This window comes from Adiantum capillus-veneris, chromosome 28, assembly GCF_014529385.1.
Source record: "Adiantum capillus-veneris isolate H3 chromosome 28, ASM1452938v2, whole genome shotgun sequence".
In the NCBI taxonomy this organism is placed as follows: Eukaryota; Viridiplantae; Streptophyta; class Polypodiopsida; order Polypodiales; family Pteridaceae; genus Adiantum; species Adiantum capillus-veneris.
In genome coordinates this window covers 116,102,170-116,124,630 of record NC_140958.1, presented here as the reverse complement: position 1 = coordinate 116,124,630, position 22,461 = coordinate 116,102,170, and the positions used below count along the sequence as shown (strand labels likewise).

Here is a 22,461-nt window from a genome sequence, read left to right as displayed (position 1 = left end):
TTCCTACCAACATCTCCTATTTCTATAAATCAAAAGTTATTTTTTAATATTTACAAGAAAGTGGGAAACCTTACGGTTTAGAGGGGGATTCCCCTTTCAATAGATTCCCCTACTCTATAGAATTTGTGTCTCAATGCACATACTCTATATCAATCATTTAGTTTTTAAGCTTGTTACAAGCTCCTCCAAAACTTACTTTGCGAAGTCACTGGATTTCAAAGAACTTGAATATATGTCAATGAAATAAAAATGAATATGCATATCATGGAAATCATGATCATCATCTAACCCTTCGCTAAGTTGCTACGCTCTTTTGGTAGGAGAAGCTTATTGGGACCAATGAGGTCTAGGATTGTACTTCACAAGGTATGTATGTTCTCAAATGACGAGTGTGACAAGGTTCAAAACATTAGCTTCTACATATTCTCTCTATAAGACAACACAATCATTTCCTCTATTATCAATCGCTTCATTCCATCTATGCATTTATTTCACATAGCCTATCCATGGTTTTCCCTATCTATCTTTCTTTCCAATCGTGAACGGTCTTCTAAACAACACAAGGTGGGGAAAACCTGTTCTCCTAAGACATTGCCAAGACCAAACGTCATGATAAAGAGTCTTGCAATAAAAAGGTGGGCAAAACACCTGTTCTTCTATGACAATAAGAAGACCAAACCTCATTGTAGAAATTAGGGTTGCAAGGATTATACACATATTGGAGAAGATGAAGAATCTTAAAGCACACAAGCGAAAGAGTATTTCTTGGTGCTCAATAGATAGCCCTAGAATGATGAGCGTATATACAATGCACGGGGAGAAAAAACCTCCTATTCAGGGAAAAAACGCCTCCTTGTATCTAGATCTGCAACTAGAAGTGGCCCTGAAGCGGCCACAGTAGGCTGCATCTTTCTCAACCATGATATACATGAGCCGTCGAGCATGAAACAAAAACCACTTTGTGGACACTCGTATGTCATAACAGCCAGACCAATTTGAGTCTCAAAGGCATGTAAATATAGCGACAACAATCTCCCCTTGGGATAAAATAACCCAAGTTATAAAGTTCCACTCAAGTAGCGAAAGATCCTCTTAACATCATGCCAATACTTAGACCGTGGGCTATCCATAAATCTTCTAACTTGTGAGAATACAAATTGAATATCTCGCCTCGTATTACATACATAAATAAGCCATCCCCTAAATAAGGCGGATCACGTCGTGCAGTCTATGCAAGAAAGAGACAGAGAGATGTGTCTGTGTCTCACAAAACATAGATAGAAATCCATTGATGACTCTGAGTCACAAAATTAGTATGATATTACTTCAAATATAGTTAATTAATTAAATCAACTCACACATATTAACGTCTCACCTCAATCGATCAGCGAAACTCTAAGGCCTCACCGTCTACAAGCTCTCCTGTGGAGCAAGATCATTCAATACTTCATAACCGCCTTTCCGATATCCATCTGTCTCCTCCTGGCGTGTCAGGGCTCGATGCATTGCAAGATTCTGCGTTTATACAAAAACCAAAGTAATTAAGAATAAATGATTCATCGCGTTTTTAAAAAAATGCCATAGCTAGGATTGGATTGGAAACTCACAAAATCATAACGAAAGGTGTCTAAGCCTCCGCTGCCAAAATGAGATGTGCCCTTGGTCATCTATCGTACCGCTGTCTGCTCATCCTCCCTGATCTGCTGCCACGTCTCGTGTGAGATTCTTGAAGGCTTCGGGGAGCCGGTTCTGAAAGCCCGACGAGCTGCATCTCGATGATGTTTCACGGTGTGCCGTGCAACACCCGTGATCCACCTCCTCAGAAGCTCCTCTGAACCCGGAGCGGGCTGATACTCTCTCATGATGGTCTCCACTATATAATTGACTTTGATGCGATCCTAATCAGGCCAAGGCGTCATAATGGTGGTCGCAAACTGCAGCTCCGCGAGCTGGCGAACCCGCTGTCTCATCTCAGTCTCGACTCTATCCATGTCAACCTGTCCATCTGCCCGTACACTATAGACCTTGGAGGCACTAGGATCGTGTGCCCCCCAAGGTGTTCGAGGTGTGCTAAGAGGTGTGTTGAGAGGTGTGCCTGGGTACGACGGCGGTCATGAGCGAGGAGGGGTCGAAGCATCTGTGGACCCTCCTGCGCAGCAACCACCACCTCCACCTGACGATTGTCGAGATTGGTGAGTGCGCCTGTGCTGCGGAGATGATGACGTACCCACCTCTGCCGTACGACTAGGTGTCAAAGCGGCCGTGATGGGAGACCTCGCAGGCATCGTACCCATAGGCGTCTGCTCCCATAGGCGTCCCTCCCATAGGCGTCGGACCCTCGGGTGTGAAGCCCGGAGGCGTGGTACCCATGCCTCTGGCTACCCAATACTGAGACGCATCTGCCATCTGACTGGGCGTCATCCGTGTGATGAAGCCCATAAATGCATCCGTACTCATAGAAGTGGGATCTAGATACTGGTCTGCCATACTAAAGTCCTGCACAAAGAAAGTAAAAGAAAACGTCAGAACACCTTTGTTTAAATTAAGAAAGAGCTTAATTTTATATCAACATCTTCACATAAACACTTACAGGCCTCGACTACTGAGGCATCATCGATAAGATCTTGCACCGTATCACCGTCTATCTCTAACTGCAGACATAACTCTACCCCAACTCGTTCTGGTAGATTGTCTTCATCCATTGCATCTTCATCTACAAGTGTCATATCTGCCTCATCTCCGTCATCCCTCGTATATCTGTCAGCTTGCTCTACCATACCTTCGTCCATCTCATCTAATGTCACAGTAGCATCTACGTTGTCTGGCCGACTTTCCTCGAGGAGCTCTTGCCCTTCAAATACTTGTTTATTTCTTGAAGCAACCTAAACCACAAACCACCATTGTTTCTCTCGAGGGTACAGTACAAAGACCACTTGCTCGCAATGTTCGAGGAGAGCAAAGGTGTTGCTCGCATCTGTCCAAACCTTTGTAGAATCCATCTGCACAAGCTTGTTTCCATCTGTGCATACCGTTGCATTGCGACCAGAAGGAATCACCTTGAACCACTTCACATCCAACAAAAACATCTCAAACCGTCTAAAGCTGACTTTCAAGATATCTGACACCAAACCACAATAATCCAAGTTGCTAGTGCTCTCATTCGTGTCTCTGGCACTGGCCCTGCTCTTTTGCATGAAACTAACCATTACCCCACTGTCAAACGTGTTTCGTCTGCTATCAATTTTTTGTGTTCTGAAATGCTTTTCATGCGACCACAGTGCCATGTATGTATTATACCTCCAGTCACATCCAACAACAAGCTCTTCCTCTTCTGGAGATAAGGGTTCTCTGATCTGTCGAGCTGCTCTCACTCTCTTGTCCAACCATGCCATTGTAGGGAATTCAGGTAGAGGAGCGAGACAGTCTGGCAAGGGTAAGCCTCTAGTCATTGGGCTTCGCCTGAAATCGTGTCGATGTCGGGGGATATGTATTCGAAACGTGAGCCCGGGCCTCTAGCTGTGAGAGGTGTGAAAGAGAGAGAAGGAGAAAAACAGATGCAACTGAATCTGGAAATCACCGTACCCTTCAATTAATTGATTAAAGCTTTGAGTACAACTAAATTCTTAGCCAAGGTGGGATGTTAACAGCACCATCACTTGGATCAGCTGCTAACTAGGAGTTTAAGCTCCCGTTTTACAGGATTAACCGGGCCGTTATGACACCGGACTTAACAAAATGTTAATCAATCTTTAGTTGATGACGGTGATGGAAATTCCCTCATGTCGCTTCAACTGCTTCTTCTACTTTCAAGATTTTTCAAACCTCGTGTAAGTTCATTTTGTCGATCATCATGCATCAATTATTACCAACTGTGCTACAACTCCCTGCTTTGTGCGTTTTGCCATGTCTTAATTTCCGCTCACAAGCTTCAACTTCCTTCTCTAATCAACTTGATTTTGATTGCCATCAGGCTCTATATGCCCTTAGTAATTTCTCCTTTCCAGTTCAACCTTTTTCTTGCCCTTCTTTCCTTTTCCGAGCTCTCCCACTCGAGCGCCTTCAGGCTTCAACTATCTTCCATACAAAGTCAAGGTCAAGATCAAGGGATCCTTCATCCTTGCTTGGTATCCGAGAACAAGGGAGAAACATCCCCTTGCTTTCATGCTTTCGATCTTACAAGCTCTTCTTCTTGAGTGGCCTTGCTGCTTATGGCCGAGAGAGGGAGAGAGAGCCTTAGCTTCACCTTATGCTGCTAGCCTAGGACGAGAGGATGAGAGAGAGAGCTTGAGAGAGCTTTCCCTCAGTCTCTTCCCCTTGTGTCGTCTTCTTCGCCTTCCTGAGCCCTCCTCTCCACTTTCCTTCTCCGGGATCCTCTTCCTTCTTCTTTTGTTTGTTACCCTACTCCTCCTTGCCGACCAAGGACTTCGATGCCTTTCTTCCTTCTCCCGGATCCTCTTCGTTGATAGCCTCCTCTTGGCTTTGCTTGGAGTCCAAAAATCATGCAAGAAAAAAACTATTAATAGCGTTCTCTCTCTCCCTTAGCAACGACGGCGTCGTCATTGCTAGGGAGGCGTAAAAAACCCCCCTATAATGTGGCAGCAGCGGATTTGATCATCGCGGAATCCGCCAGGATCGGCTCCGAAAACGTGCGCGATAGCAAGCTGACGCATTTTTGTTTCATGCGCGTCGCTGTCAGAGCATCGCCCATGTCGGCGCGAGCCTCTCTTCACCATGCGCAGCTCGCCTTCTCTACAGCTGGTCATGCCTTCCCTTTCTTTTCCTTTTCCCATTTACTCACACCCTCTTTTATTTAGGGTGGCCATTATATTGGCTTTGGGCGGCCGGGCTTTGTTAGTGGCGGCCGGTCTTAGTGGGCAGCCTTTAGGTTATGAAGGGCACCACATTTGGCATACATATCGGGCAAGGAACCGCCAAGCAGCACATCTTTCTCCATCATCCCTATCGAGCCTGGCTTGTCCCACAATCATTACGCTCTTATGAGACGACATTTTGGATAATGGCTCATCAAGAACTTTTTGTACTTCGTGCATACATAACCATATTTGGCTTACATACCGGCATCAAGACTCCCATTAGCCCTAATCTGACAATATCATCGGGATTTTGTTTTCCCCATCAGTATTTCCTGTCCTCAAGACACAAGTACAGGCAAGTGGCTTTGGAGAAAGGCATTCCTTTTTGCATATGATTATTTTCTCTAGAGCTTCCTTGCCGCAACCAGACTGGGTATATCTTGCAATCATTGTTCTGTATAGAATGACATTCCGGAACTTGGTCGAAGTAAAAAATTCCCTGATGAAAACCTGCCCGAGCCGACCACACTAGTACGTAATCGGCCCTCGGTGAATCTTTAACGGTCAATAGCTTGACAAACCGTAAATCCGATCACTGATCTAAAAAGACCGATGCGCCCCACAACGTGAGCACTTTAGGCCCGTGCACTCATTGCATTTCTGTCCCCTCAGGTCTGTAGTTGCCCAATCCGGTACGGATCTGCAATCGACTCAAACTTCAAACTACCATAACTTCTTCATTCTAGCTCCAATCGACGAGCCGTAAAGACAGGCCGATAGAGCACTTCAAGCACTATAGTTCTAGATCATAGTCTTCCATCTCTGCTCACTTCGATCATACTCATTTTTGGCATCATCAAGGCATGTGTTGGCCTTTTTAAGACGCATCTAACATACATTAATCATTAAGCTTGGCCTGTTAAAACAAGCCCTCATCACTGACCATTAATCAAGTAGGCTTCAAAGAAGCTTAGCTTGCTCTTCTCTGCTCTTTTTCTTATCATGGAAGCGGAGCTGCTCGACATCCACCACCTCTGAACCTGCATAGCCTCCGGTCTGTGCCAACTGCACTTCAATCTGCATGTGTTAACGGTAACTTAAGTTCTTTCCATCATTAGACTCACATTATTGGTAAACATATGAAAAATGAAATAAGGTTTATACCCTATCATCAATGTTCTAGCTTAATCATTAGGTAGATGTCCATCAAAAATCTTTGAACTGTATCTGTCGTATCTTCAAAGCATTCAATCATGGATAACATGTTTAGTGAACCCTGCCAGACTCAAGTGCTCGAGTTAATGATGCACACGGCCTGACCATTAAGCTCTCTTTAAGGAACCCTGTCAAGCTCAAGTATGCCTTACTCTATCTGCACACGGAATGGCCGTCAAGTCCTTTACTTCAAGTTCTGGTAGCAAAAACAACTCAAAAGATGTAAAGATACTTCATTAATTGTCCAAAGAAGTTAGCTAGAAGCCAGCCATATTATCTTATTGAATGCATAACCAAACGTTCTTATGACTTAACATAACCTAGAAAACAAAACCTTGCATCATGTACCCTATGGCATCTCTCTTTCTCTTCTTCGTACCTTTCAAGCCATTTTTCCATCGGCTGTGAATTTAGTATATAGAACTTCATGATCTTTTCTCTCGTGGCGTCGTCCATTTTCTTCGGCACCCCTTGCCCTTGCGGCTTCTCTCCCACCAATCTTGCATCCTCCTCATCGCTCCATAGTCGAGGCATTTGTGGGTCAGAAACGGATAGAAATTTAGTCGTCAAGACAAGAGACTCTTGCACCAGCCATCCTTCTGCCATGTTTGTAAGCCCTCCTCTGCTTCCATCCTTGCATGTAGATTGGCTAGACCTTCACGCATAATCCTTTTTCTCTCTCTCTCAGATGTAGTTGTTATGTCATGAAAATCAATGCCCTCCGTAATAGTGGTATCGTAGATTCTGTACGGTTTCTCTACTAGCAAACTCTCTGTACTTGTGCACATGCTCATTACATATCCTACGCTTGAGTAAGATTTGATGTTTGCAGAGCGTGCACGAGACTGCAATCTTTTCCTCCATGTTAGTTGATGACGTTGCCATCTACAATGATTATGAATGTTGTTCTAATATATATACTCCTCACAATGTAAACTACCTCGCATTCTCTAGCCTTGCCCGATCTCCGCACACCTCGGTCCAGAGGTCTACGGAGATCAGGATCACCGGGTCAAAATCTCATCTTTATTTGTGAAATCCTATATGGGTAGACACATACGTGCTCTCCCAGGTGTACATGGCAATGCATGTAGTGGGCAAAACCCCTTCGCCTCTTTTAGTTTCATAGTTTCTTCTAGAGGGAGGGAGGGAGAGAGATAGAGAGAGTTTTTGTCCTTTTCACACAATTGGTCAGCCAAGCTAACTCTTTCACGCCAACTTTCTCTATCTACTACTATCTCTCTCTCTCTCTCTCTCTCTCTCTCTCTCTCTCTCTCTCTCTCTCTCTCTCTCTCTCTCTCTCTCTATCTCTGTAGCTATCTCTAGTTAATTCTCTCTCTTTCTCTACCTCTATCTTTCTCTCTCTCTCTCTCTCTCTCTCTCTCTCTCTCTCTCTCTCTCTCTCTCTCTATTTCCCTATCTCTCTTTCTTTATCACACTCTATCTTTCTATTTCTCTCTCTCTCTCTCTACGTACCCTATCTCTCTTTCTCTCTCTCTCTCTCTCTCTCTCTCTCTCTCTCTCTCTCTCTCTCTCTCTCTCTCTCTCTCTCTCTCTCTCGATCTCGCTCTCGCTATCTCTCTTTCTCTCTATTTTCCTATCTCTTTCTCTCTCTCTCTCTCTCTCTCTCTCTCTATTTTCCTATCTCTTTATCTCTCTCTCTCTCTCTCTCTCTCTCTCTCTCTCTCTCTCTCTCTCTCTCTCTCTCTCTCTCTCTCTCTCTCTCTATTTCCCTCTCTCTCTCTCTCTCTCTCTCTCTCTCTCTCTCTCTCTCTATATATATATATATATATATATATATATATATTTCCCTCTCTCTCTCTCTCTATTTCCCTATCTCTTTCTCTCTCTCTCTCTCTCTGTCTATTCCCTATCTCTTTGTCTCTCTCTATATATCACTCTCTATCTCTCCATTTCTCTCTCTCTCTCTCTCTCTCTCTCTCTCTCTCTCTCTCTCTCTCTCTCTCTCTCTCTCTATCTATCTATCTATTTCCCTCGATCTCTCTCTCATTCTCTATTTCTCTCTCTCTCTCTCTCTCTCTCTCTCTCTCTCTCTCTCTCTCTCTCTCTCTCTCTCTCTCTCTTTAATTTCTTACACACATACACACACACACACATTTCTCTCTCTCTCTCTCTCTCTCTCTCTCTCTCTCTCTCTCTCTCTCTCTCTCTCTCTCTCTCTCTCCTCTCTCTCTCTCTAGTTTCTTACACACACATACACTCACATTTCTCTCTCTCTCTCTCCTACACACACACATACACACACGATCTATCTTGAGAGAGAGAGAGAGAGAGGGGGGGGGGGGGGGGGGGGGTGAAGAGATCAATAATACCTGCACTGCAGGTTTCCAAGGGCAGATCTGTGCGTACGCTCTCGCAAGCAAAAATGACCGCCTGCGCGCGGATTTGGTTTTTTTCCCCCAATTTTTTGCTGTCGAGATACGCGTCGATATACGCGTGGAAATACGTGTCGAAATACACTTGGAAACACCCAGCTTTCGACAGGAATTTCCACTTGTATTTCCACGTTTGTATCGACGAGTAGTATGCCCGTCAAAAAGCGCGTGGAAAGGTACGGTGCATCGAAATATGGAGCGTCGAAAGATGGGTATTATGTTGTAGTGAGAATTATCTTCCTACTGCATAGAATTCAACCACCAAATGTTGCAAGCATGCACCTGGCTGTCCATCTTCAATAGGAACAGATGTTCTCTTCCATCAACAGGTAATTATCTCCTACAGAGCTCTAGTACAAGCCAATATGCTCTGTTTACCAATTTCTAGTGGAGCATTGTCAAAGATGTTGTATATTCACAAGCATGTATATGAAAGGGTTTTTTTTCCATTGTACCCCTCCTTCACAAAGCATGGTGCGAAATTATAAAGATAAGTTTAAATGAAGCCTTACATGCACAAGCTTCTCAATCCTTAATGAATGAATCGTGCGGAAAATTTTCAAGGGAAAATGGTACATATGTTGCATTTATGTAAACTAAGTGTTTGAACTTAATCTAGTTTCTTTATCTAGCATTGACATCATGGGTAGACTCAACAAGTGTAAGGTCTATGACCCGAGCAACAAGAACACCATTGTACCATGGAATAAACATAAGGAAAAAAGTTACTATTTTTAGTAGTTCTCCAAATTCTGTCGGTTCCATGATGTTCAGACTCTTATAAAGCTTCCAAAAGTGAATTAAAATAATTTTTGTGAAAAAATTCCAAAAATAGTAAGTTTTTGGTCACTTGACCCGTTTAGTTTTAACCGTCTCGACAAACTGCACCCGTAATCCAAATTTGAAAAAAATGCGTTTTTGGACCCCGGGGACCGCTAAATATGGCAGATACTCGGGATTATGCACCTTAGTTCTAGCTTAGCATAGCAAGTTTCGACATCAAAATCTGATTAAAATCGCCCGTTTAGGATTAAAAACAATTTTTCCTAAGGTTGTGCGGGGAGGCACCGGGGCTCGGGAGCTGTGTGGGAACCGGCTCCATGCCACTGCTGGGTTGATATGTCAGGTAGAGAGCGCCCTCATACACAGATAGGGCTTGTGGGTTACTTTCCCAGCTTGAGAGATAGTGAGTGAGTGAGTTAAAATAGCAAATGGGACACTTTGTAGCCCATGCACCCCATGCAAGTAACCCTGCCCATGAAGGCTTGAGTGGACTCCAGACTAGCATAGCAGGTGATTTCAAAATTTTGAGCTTGTGAGCCTATATAAGAGCATGCTCACACACACACAAGCACATATATGCTCACACACACATTCAGTATACACACACACACACAGACACACACATTCAGTATACACACACACACACACCTTGGGGAGGTGCTGCCGGCACACATAGCCTTGGAGAAGGAGAAAAAGACGGAAGTGATGTCCAATTCTCGCCACAAGAAGCTCCATTGGATCAGCAAATTGATTCAAATTCAGTATACACACACATTCAGTATACACACACACACACACACACACACATTCAGTATACACACACACACACACCTTCGGGAGGTGCTGCCGGCACACATAGCCTTGGAGAAGGAGAAAAAGACGGAAGTGATGTCCAATTCTCGCCACAAGAAGCTCCATTGGATCAGCAAATTGATTCAAATTCAGTCCAAACTACGGTAACATAAAGCTAATTTCACATTATGTTATAATTCCTTCTATGGTTCTCATAATTCCGCTGCTAGTATGCATAATCACAGTTAAATTTCTCATTAGACACTCTCTAAATTGCTATATGATTATTCCATTGCACATTCTTAATTCTAATTGTCAATTATGCAAACAATTAAGCTCTCCTAATCATAGATTAATGTATGATTAGCAATAAGAGAATTATCCACTAAGTCATTATAGTTAATGAATAATAGAATCAAGCGAGCAAGGTGATAAGGTTAGTCTATTTCATTCTATTACCACACAATGTTTATATAGCTATGTTTAGATTCAATTTGTTCAAATATTAGGATGTAATTAATTCCACAATTAATCCACTATGTTTATTACCACACAATGTTTATATAGCTATGTTTAGATTCAATTTGTTCAAATATTAAGATGTAATTAGTGTAATTAATTCCACAATTAATCCACTAGGAAAAAGGAATCCTCCCACCTATGCATGCGATAAATCTACAAATCTCTACTTGCATTAGGAAGTGATTAAGAATGCCTAATTCATCTCTAGTAAATAGATCAAGTAGAAATATGAAATTCTTAATTATCTAGGCCAAATAATTAACCTTAGGGCCAATTCCCATAGAACAAGTAAGCGGCTATCAGAAATCTCTATGTCTTGAAGTAATCAAACCTCTCGTATAAGGGAGTTTGATTATTGAAACTAATCCGTCATTTTGGTCGTATGTGCTCTCGAATATTAGCTCTCTTTTTCCAAGTTTTCAATTTAAGTAGTGAGTATAATATGGCCCCGGTAAAGATAACTCGTTTCGGTGGTTCCCACGACCGCGAGGCTGGGACAAGCAACACACATGGGAAGGGAAAAGCTCCCATGGTCAACCAAGTACCGGCCAACTCACGGATCAATGACAAGAAAATTGTGGAGGTAGGTCACATTTTTAATTCAAGTTTTTCTTAATTTAACATTGCATTTGATAAGTTAGGAAAGAACATATCCCTAAACATGTTGGAGAAATCCAACGGAGATCGCGGCATTTGAATTGAAATATATTTTAATTTCCAAGTAGGAAAGAATGATTGTTGGATATACTGTTTGAGATAGGAAAGAATGTTTGCTAGGGAAAATTTAGCTCGGCCTGTTCATTTCTATTTCCAATGTTGATCTAGTCCGAACCCCCTCTTGATCACAGGGGGCAGCTCGTGAAGTTATTCGCAGGAGCTAGAGTTCCTGGTTAAGGGCTCTTGAATCCATGACTGCTGGTTAAGCAGTGGATATCCACGACTACTGGTTAAGCGGTGGAATTCCACGACTACTAGTTAAGCGGTGGACAACCTAGTTGTATGGGCAACTAGGCGACAACGGGAGGAGTACACTCTCGCTGGAGGGGGGATGTTGTACCTCCAGAACATTGGAATTTTAATGAATAAGTTTTGAGTAAAATTCTTACTAGAGTTACTGTTTTGTTGCCGCTTTGCAATACTGGTTGAAGGGCTGTCTTAATGAACCTTGTGAATCGGAACCTAATCAAGGAACTCATATGTTGAACAACCATTGTGGTAATAATTAGGACACACAAGAAGTGTGAGTGTGGGGATGGAAAGTGGGGGCTTGGCTCAGGTTGCCAATGCCTATGAGAAGGGTGGTCCCGATTGGTCGGGAACTCTCCGTCCCCATAGTGTTTAAATCGACACTAGTATTACTCATTGTCCCTAAAGCAGAAAAGTCTCAAGTGTATGTGCCTCTGAAACATGGGGAAAAAGGCACTCGGGATTTCTCTCCTCTTGGAAGGTGGGTCTTAGGATCGCTAGATAGGTTAAGCACGCTTCCCCTGCGAGGTGGAGCTAGATCTCATCGCTAGTAGGCTCGAACTCGACTCACTTTGTGATGAGAGATCGTCCGCTAGATGAACCCTGAATCACTTTGTTTTCTTCCGCTATAGATCTAGTGGCCACCAGGTTTACCATCAGATCTGTCGTTTGCGAAGATGGGGTGGGGACCTCACAACAAGAGATGTCCATTGGTAGCCACCAAGGAGGAGCATGCATCCTCCTATCAAAGGCTACATGCTCTTGTATGAAAGATGTGATAAGCACACCAAGTGCATCTCCTAGATCTAATTAGGTAATCCCCCTCCCATGAGACCATGAATAGGATAAATAAGATCTCACTACAAATTTGATTGGAGCTCTCCTATGGTTTTGATTCTAGAGGTAATCCCACTCCTTTGGAACAACGACACTAGAGATCAGTTATGTCCTCTTAGCAAACTCTACTGACCCTTGGTTCAAGATCATCCAATGCGAGTAAGTAATCTTTGGTGCAGTTCAGGATTCCCACACGTCATGGTGCTATAGATTATCTCATACTCTATAAGGATTTGGCAATTCTCAAAGTATCTTGGATGAAAGGGGTGGGAGACAATCAACCATAGGAGAAGAAATTGATATTCCTCCCATTAATATATCTTCAAACATCTTAGCATCTGATCTCAAAGCCCATTACAATTCCACATTGCTCGCTTCATGGAGGTCCCCATAGGTCTCTTGGCGTCATTTAGAGTGCCACTCTAGAATGACAACCTTCCCTCTAGAATGGCAACGTTCCCTTCCCTTCCCTCACACACTCAAATTTCTCTTAGTCACATTGTTGATTTAGTGGTTGATTGAATAGGTAGTGGTCCTTCAAAGTGCTCTCTCGGCCTCAATCTCCACCGTGTGTAATGAGACCCACAACTGCCTAATGTGTCTCATTGCATGTGACATGTAAAGATCCAATGTGGAGAAATTGGAGAGGAAAAGAATCAAGGACAAGGCCAAAATGTGTAGCCCTCCGCATAATATGAGATATACATATATTGATGCATAGACTCCAAATGCATGACCAATACCAAGAAAGATATGCATGCAATAGGCCCTCATGTAAGTAAGCTTGTGTGTGTGTAGTTTCAGGAGGAATGAAACCGAGTCATGCAATGCAACCTAAAGCACCTATACACTCAAATTAAGGACATGGATTGAGATTGATCCCATGCATTGCCTACCCCCAAAGCTATAGCACTAAGGAGATCATTTTTTGCATCTTATGCGGTTTAATTTTGAAGAGAAACCACTAGTCAAGAGAGGTGATCAGGCTTAGGCACACTACTCATGTCTAGAATTGTGTACTGCCTTGTCATGCCCTCATCCTCAATGCCTAATGCGTCTCATTGCATGTGACATGTAAAGATCCAATGTGGAGAAATTGGAGAGGAAAAGCATCTAGGACAAGGCCAGAATGTGCAGCCCTCCGCATAATATGAGATATACATATATTGATGCATAGACTCCAAATGCATAACCAGTACCAAGAAAGATATGCATGAAATAGGCCCTCATGTAAGTAAGCTTGTGTGCATGTAGTTTCAGGAGGAAAAAAACCAAGTCATGCAATGCAACCTAAAGCACCTATACACTCAAATTAAGGACATGGATTGAGATTGATCCCAATCAATGCCTTCCCCCAAAGCTACAGCACTAAGGAGATCACTTTTTGCATCTTATGCAGTTTAATTTTGAAGAGCAACCACTAGTCAAGAGAGGTGATCAGGCTTAGGCACACTACTTATGTCCAGATTTGTGTACTATCTTGTCATGCCCTCATCCTCCGTTGCCACTTTTAGAGTGGGAAGTGACCACCTCAGCATGTCACGTGAAAATCTTTAAAAGCCGGTGGGACTTTGTTTGGCACAAGCATAGGACTTCTTGTCGTGTTTTCCTTCATTTTATCTTTCTTGAGGCTGATTGGGTGTGTGATGGCTGAAGGAGTGTATAGTAAGAGGAGGATAATGTGCCACTGATTTTAGGGGTTTTTGTCCCTCAGCTGTGTATCTATTTGCTGTGTTTTTTTCCTCTTCCTATTATGCATGTGTAGCAGTGTATCCAGAAGTACTACCATGTATTTCTTATGGAATGGTTTGGGATAGCCTTGGAGACTCCATTAGCTACGTTTGTTCGTTGGAAGGGTTGCAATTTCAAATGCAAGTCATGCTATGACCAAGAGCAACATTTTCTCTTAGCGTTGAAGCGGTTTCCTATGGCTGCATTTCTCAGCTTGGAGCGTGGTTTGTTTATTGTTGTGTTTTCTGCAATTGTGGGTGTGTCTTGATCTCCTTGGCTACAATGCTTGGTCAATGAGAGTACTTCTGGTGTGAGTATGAGCTGAGATTTGGAGTGGCGGCCGCTCCTCTATCTGTCCTCTACCTTGGGGAAGCCCATTCTGATATACATGGGTGTTTGCAGTTTTCCCAGCCAGCTCCTTTACTCTTGTCTTTAGTATTGTTGTCATGTTGTGTATGTCCATTGATTGCACAATTCAATTGTGCGAATGTTCTCTTTAGCACAACTGGAAAGGACATTTTTGATGAAGATTTTAAGGAAGCAAGTTACAACAGTGGGAGTCTGTATGCAGTTTGGCATATTGTATTGGATTGTATCTAGAGGTTTTAAGTGACTTTTGTTGGAAAGTATGTAGGGCAATTTTGCTAAGTTGTATAAAAGAAAGCCTAGCGTAAAAGGAACCTTGAGCACAGTTCAGAGCACTCATCCTGAGCAAAGTTCAAACATTCATTCCGGTGCACCTTACAATACTTATGTCCTTCTATTGTAGAGTTGTGACCCTTCGGCATAAAGGTGCATCCATTCGCTAAAGAAGCATGACTATTTGCCAAACAAGTTTAATGCATTGAAAAATGATCCTGATGGAATTTGATGGGAATCTGATGATCATGTTGTGTGCAACCAGAGGATATGCATCTACTCTAAGTGCGTGGGCATGCACGATATGCAAACAAACTCACAAAAGTGCTAGAACACTTCCTAAGCTAGACTGAATGGACTGAACTAAACCCTTTTCATGTTGTAGCTTGTCCACGGCCACATAGGGTTGGATGTGTCACGTGACACATTACAAGTGCGTCCAAGCTAGTGTCCTTCATCAAAAATCAAAATCTCCTTCGTGCTGCATTCTTGAAGCGGTCAGGGGGCAAGGTTCTCTTGAAGTACTGTGAGACCCGCTTTGCCTACAGCTACCTTGAAATATCCTGCAAGGACATGCCTTTGCTAAGTGGCCCATTTGCTTGCAAATGAAGCAGTGGCTCAGGAATCCCCAATACTCCCACCTCTGACGTAACTATCCCCCAATCGCCCTAGGTAGAAGGACCACCTTCAAGAGAGTAAGAGACTCACGAACCAGAACGCGTACTGAAGGCACACCGGGAGCCTTGGCTGCATAGGAAGGTGTCGTGCTCAGGGTTTCCAAGACTGTCCCTATCTTGGAACCAATCCTAGAAAGAAGCGGTAAGTACTCCCACCGTAGGCGAGGGAAGAAGACCAAAATAGGCGAGTCTTCCTCCTCAACTAGAACATCGGATGTTGAATCAAACCCATGGCACCACTATCAGAAATGAGCTTTCATCGCGCGGATGGCCAATGGGCTCATCGAGATGACCTTGGCAGCCATCTTGGGAATCTCAAACTCTATCTGATAGTATCCTCGCGTGAGAAGTTGGATGTTAATGATCTTCCCCACCTCTACTAAAAAGTGGGGTTGCAAAAGGTCGCGTACCTCTCCTCGACTAGGATGACTGCCAATAATCTTGCAGATGACAGAGGTGGCTTAAAGGTGCTCCACCTCTATTGTGACGCTCGCTTGCTCTCCTAGCGACAAAGCAAGTCGTATGGTGGGTTCAACAGAGTCGGACAAGGGGCCTTCATCTAACAGCGGGTAGGAGGGCTGCGAGAGCACGGGGGGGTGCAGGGCTGTAGAGAGTGCAAACAGAGGGGGAAGCGAAGGGGGGAGTAGCGCATCGAGCGATTGTTGATAAGGTGCATGATCAACTTGTTATTAGCATGGAGAGCCTTTCTAGATCTCCCTCTTTCTCTCTCTCTCTTTCTACCTCACTGATCTCTCTTCTCCACAGGTGCCTTGTTCATTTATGTGGCATTACATCAATTCTAGATCACAATCAAGGTGTCCACAAGCCAGTTCTTGTCTTCATTGCATATTCCACTATATACAGGATTGTCTTCTGCCACACAGAAGAAGAGTATTTTAACGTCGTAGGAAACTATCCCGAAAGAGAGAGAGAGAGAGAGAGAGAGAGAGAGAGAGAGAGAGAGAGAGAGAGAGAGAGAGAGAGAGAGAGAGAGAGAGAGAGAGAGAGAGAGAGAGAGAGAGAGAGAGAGAGTATATCAATGTCTGTTGAATGATGAACTCAGCCTCGTCCATAGAAGCCATCCATCATCCCTTTCTTGTGCTTGCATTTTTCTGCTTGAATTGTTTGCATTTTTGCAGTAGTTCGAAGAAGAGGACATCTCTCCATTAGCCTTCACATGGGCGCCATCTTTTGCTCTCAATTTTCTGTCACATTCAATCCATTCCATTTGCAATTTTGCAACTGTTGGTTTGCTGGACGGCAGGGAAGATCAGCTCATTCGTCCATCAAATCAGCCCTGTTTGATAGTTGGAAGCAGCTTACAACAAGCCATATCAGATGAGACCGTTGGCCATGCTTTTCAGTTTGTAGAAATTGCCTCTTCTATTTCTTTGTTGCTGCAATTCCCTCTGACATCACACGTCACCTACATTTTGTAGAGTAAAATATGGGTATGTTGTTGGGAATGCTAGCATTGAATCTTTGATCTCTTGAATCTAATTTTTTTTTACAAGTACTATTTTCTAATGGTTTGTCTTTGGTTATATACATGCTATCTTCTAGCTCTATCTCAAATACTTCAAGCTAACTCCTTAAATTTGAAATTTTACCAGTGCTCATTGGAGCTTAGACATCATATGCTACACAAGATACTCTTCAACAGGTTTTCCATATGCTCGATGCACAAGTTCTTGTTCTTTAGGGATATATGGAATTGGGTTGATGGTCTTTCTAATTATCAAACGTTGAAATACAGGTTGCTAAGGAAATCACCTAGCTCTTGTGATCTTGCATTCAAATTCTATAGAGGATCATAATACGGGAAGGAACACATTCAAATGTATTGCTTAGTTTTCAAAGAATTTGTTCTTATTTAGAATTGATTAGAAAGCTATTATAGTGTCAGTTTTTATCGATATTTCTCTACACATTTGTAAATTGTATATTTTCCTGTTGTAGGCTGTAGCGTGCTCATGTCTTGTTGATACTCTCACTGTCTCTTGGCTGACATAGTTATGGCAACTCAAGTTTTGACACCAAGCCATACGAGCACTTGCTTGCTTCCTCTATAAAGCCCCATCTCTACTTCATCTACTTTCAATGCATCCACATGTTGCATACGTACAATAATCACATAAATGTACATTGGGCATTCTAAAGTTTTTAGTGTTCACACACTTAATGATACGCATCTGTTTTCATATGCAAGAGCCTTTGGGTGGTTCGCACTGCAAAACTGAAACCACTAGCTGCTTATGCCTTGGTGAGCAACCTTTGAATGCTAGTACCTTTAATTGTCTCGAGTAGGCCCCTATGAAACATAGCTTTATTCCTTTCAAACTCATGTTTACATTTTGCATGTATTTGCAATATTGTGAACTAAAGTTCACTTTTGTTGTCATGAACAAATTTTGGCTTATGCTTATTTTTTCAGCTTCTAACTTGTGCAGGTCTTCAATACTTAGAAATAAGAATGAGTCTCCCATTTTTGATAAATGATAGGACCTATCACGAAAACATCCTTGGTAATCTTCATGAAGAACATATAGGCAATGATTCATGTCCACTACAGGTAGATGGCTAGGACGGAGTCCTAAATCACTATGAGGAAGAGGTACTTGACATAAGTGGGCAGATTTTAGATTGGACTGCTAATATGAAAGCGGTGTGGGATGAATTCAGAACTCCTCTTGCACTTCAAGAGAAAATGATGAAGATGTTGTTTTCAGGTGTACAACCTTGTAAAGGGAGAAGGTCCTTATCTAATAAGGACAGAGTCTCATTAGCTTCACTTTTGCTAAGCAATGAAAAGAAAGTGATCAGAAAGCCCATTGCTCAAAATCTAGAGCAGTTGTTCTACCATTACCGTTCTCTTGTAATGGTGGAGCCTCTTCTCTTCATGCCGTTTAGCTTTATTCAACTAGAGCAAAGGCATAGAGGTATTCTACAATATTTTTTGGCTCCTTTAATGGATGAGCTATTTTTATCCTTCATAGATGGGTCTATGGTGAAGTATTGCTATCCCAAGGAGCTCATTGATAATGTGCTTCCTGATGATGGCGAAGATGGCTGTAGGTTGAGATCCATGCTAATGTTTTGGACAGGGGATCACCCAGCTTAATGCAAATTGGGCTTATTGATAGATGGTGGTAGGAATGGTTGTCGAAGGGATTGTCCAAAAAACAACACGAGTGAACCAACCAGGATGAATTCCATACTATGTTTATGACAAAAATAGGTTTCAAGGTCGGTATTCAGCCCCTAAAAGAAAGGTTGGTGACATGTATGAAGCTGTAGGGATCTCAAAGTGCGAGTCAACAAAGAAGGCCAAGGAGGAGAAACTTGCAAATGTGGGACTTACAGGTGAATCTCCCCTATGGATATTATACGATCTTGATGGATTTGATATCAGCAAAGACTTGGTTTTTGACATCATGCACATCCTTGCATTAAACTTGTTCAAGAAGTACATAAAGAGCCTCTTTAATGGATCAAATAGTCAACAAAAGAAACTTATAGATGCATGTACACTAGAAGCTACTTTGGTAGCTCCAAAATCCTACAAACATCAAGGGGGATGGCCTTCCATAACACCCAGCCAGCATCAGAACATGTTTACAGTTGAGGAGCACAAAAAATTTGTTATGTGGTGTTTACCCCATGTTTTGAATATTGTGACAAGCATTCGGAAGGAGTTGAAGGACCTTGGAATGATCTTAATAGATATTGCTCATATCTTCTATAATTACACAAGAAATCATGGATGGTCACAAGAGGAGTTGAAAGTCACTCATATGTTGCTAATGTCTTGGCGGATTTAATCGGAGGAAAGTCAAGGGCCCAATGCTTCTCCATTAGAGCACGTTGCAGGTAAGAACACTCCAATGTCTCTCAAGCTTTGAAGTCTATGTAGGCCTCAAAATCCTTCACAATGCTAGTAGCTCATGCATTTTTTGTGTAAACATGCTTGTAGGAAATGCAGAGATGTTGGATGACATATTACGTCATGGAGGGCATGATGGTATGTGGTGCTATCAAAACGGAAGAAGCGTAGGTGGATTTGTCGCTATACCAACCAACAACAAAGCAAATGAGACGACGTATGCTCCTTATCATAGTAGGGTTTGTTTACAAAAATGAGGCAAAGTATAAAGATGGAAGAAGATGGATTGCAGCCACAAGAAAGACTTTTATTATCTTTGCATACATGTTTACAAAGGCCTGAGGGTATTCTACTTGATAGAGATCTTGGCACTTCATGTGAGGAATCGCATAAAGAAGGTATCCTGGCTACCACTTCTGAGAAGGTAGCTCTAGATCTTTTTCACATTTATGAAATTCTACAACCTTGTTCTTGTAAGGAGCTTTTGGATTCAAAGGGAGTGCTAGTGGGTGCACAAAGGAGCAAATTCAGATGTCTGGCTGATTTTGAGAGGACATACCTTAAGTCTTTTTGGAGATTTGATCAGCTAACCAATGAGTTGGTTTCTTTTACCAAGGTTTTTTTGAAGGGAGACAAGTAAAAAGTCCAAGAGAGTGTGATAGCTGTAATGGCTTATGTAAAATAAAGGAGTTCTTTTCTCATGAAAATCGTGGCAGCATTGAGGTATTTTTTGTTGGTAGGTTTTCCAACAATGGTGTAGGCTTGAATGATCTACAAATAAATGAAGTCACAGGTATGAAAGTAATCTCAGCACTTCAGCTCCAAAGTGAATGCATGAAAATAATGCCTATTTCCCACATAAAGCATAAATGTTTTCTTCTACCCTATGGTCAAAGTGGAGACAATGCGTTCTATGAAATGCAAGACCTTGGAGTTCGAAAGCGTTTGATAGAGCTTGGATCTCCTGGCTGTCTCCCACCCTAGATAGAACATAGTGACATTGTTATGGTAAAGCTACATGGTGATGCTTCTAATATTCAACATGTTGTTGTACGAGATGTTTGCCATCAGTATCACAAAGTGAAGCTGGGAGTAATGTCTCAAGTGGCAAGAGATGAATGGGAGGTTGTGAGAGAGGAAGACACATGAAGATATTGGAGCACATGTTTGAAGGTATTGTCCAGCTGGACTCCAATAGCAATGGTCTACTACGATGGGGCGGATGGTTCACTTAGCAAAGGGATCCGATTCAAACATGAAGACCCCTAAAATTGGTGAGTATGATCTTTTTCACTTAATGGTGCATAGATAACACATGTACGCATGTTTTATATTTCATTTTAAATTATATGAAGTGTATGCGTGTCTTACAGAGTGAGGAAATATGAAGAAGGGATACATGTTGTGAATTTTATGTACAGTCTAAGTAAAATAACCATATAAAAATGGTTCTTCTTCTTCCATTGCTTGAAGTAAAAGGCTCATGCTAGCATAAAATTTAATTTTGGTTCATTCTCAGCTTGTAGGTTTTGCAGGGTCGTTGTTTACTTTTTTGGATACCTCCACTATGCAAGCATATTGTGAAAGTACTGCAACCCACTTGAGATGTCTCAGCAAGAAGATCATGAAACCGAGGTCCAAGCCAAATGCTTGAACAGTGAGTTGCTATGTTCCTTTTGTAACTTAAATTTAAGTTTCTCTTTTTTATCCTTGGGATTGCATTGTTGATGTAGCATTCCTATTTGTTCTCCTAATCATTTTTTATGCTAGTACAAGTAAAACATGTACTTTATAATGCAAAAAGTGCTATTTATCTTCTTTAAAATTTGAATTACAAACTGTTGAATGCATACAGATATTTGTTATTTGTTGTTTGTTGGTTTCCAAAATGTAAGCATACAATGTTGTGTCAATGTTAGTGGCTTCGAACTCTTCTTTTATGAGCTTGGAGGTCGTCATGGTGTTGTCCCTCACACATGTAATTTGCCCAAATGTGCTGATCATCGTTTTTCCCTTAAAAAATGACTACACTCGCATTGACGTGATCATTGGAGTGGAATAATTGTGCGACACAACAATAGTCAATGAGAAGTGGGTGAATATGGGACTCTATAAGTGGTTGCTGGAATGCAGTACCAAATGTGTCAGCTACACAAGCATGATATGCTAAACTAGCTCCACCTGAGATGGTATTGAGGTACAATATGGTGTATATCACTAAAAGAGGGCGAGGATCTTTTGCGGATGATGGATAGAAATGAAGTACTTGATGCTAGCAAGAGAGTGGTTGAGGAGACGCTTGATGGACTGCGGAAGTATCGGGTTGCAATGGGATGACTAGCGAGTGCAAATCCAATCGGGTTCCAGTGAGAAAAGGGCTGAAATCTGAAATCTAAAGTCTAAACAACTACTTCGACTCATCCCTTGAACGAGGGAGGGTTCCACCTACAAGAAAAGCTCGGCCTCAGACTAGCACACGAGATATAGCTCGATATGCGAGATGCATACAAACAACCATAGAGGAGGGGTGTTACTTTAGAGATGGTTATAAGCACTTGAGACATGGGACAAACACATCAATCAAAGTCAAAAACTTCACATCGCATACAACGGTAAAACCAATAATTTCTAGCCAGACATGAAGTGAAGACAATAGACATGAGACCCAGAGGTTCTGTTGAGATGCTACTAGAGATACAATTAGCGATGTACTCTATCGTATTTCCCATATATCTACCAAATGGGAGGAGCTTTTTTCCTAGTTGAGCATACTTGTACAGTAAGCATAGGATCATAGAGCTAGACATGCATGGCATTGGAATTGGAATTGGAATTGCCATTGATTATTAGATGCACCCATAAACTCACGCTTTCTACACCTAGGAGCTCATTTCTTTGACCACCTTATTCATGTCCACAAGGACATGGATCAGTTGTAACTTGTATCAACTTTTGTCTCATAGGACAATTTGGCTTTTAGTAGACACTAGTACACGCGAGAGAGAGAGAGAGAGAGAGAGAGAGAGAGAGAGAGAGAGAGAGAGAGAGAGAGAGAGAGAGAGAGAGAGAGAGAGAGAGAGAGAGAGAGAGAGAGAGAGAGAGAGAGAGAGAGTCTCAACTTTTGAGTACTCAAAGCACGATCATGGGCTAATCTCTATCCACATGACAGAGTACAAATGTTGTTGATACCACAAGAGCTTCGTCGA

At 42.3% G+C, this 22,461-nt stretch overlaps 1 pseudogene; it reads left to right on the top strand.

The window, feature by feature from the left end:
• The first annotated feature begins 18,653 nt into the window (after positions 1-18,653).
• Positions 18,654-20,524, top strand: LOC147421145 (uncharacterized; annotated as a pseudogene).
• Positions 20,525-22,461: the final 1,937 nt, after the last annotated feature.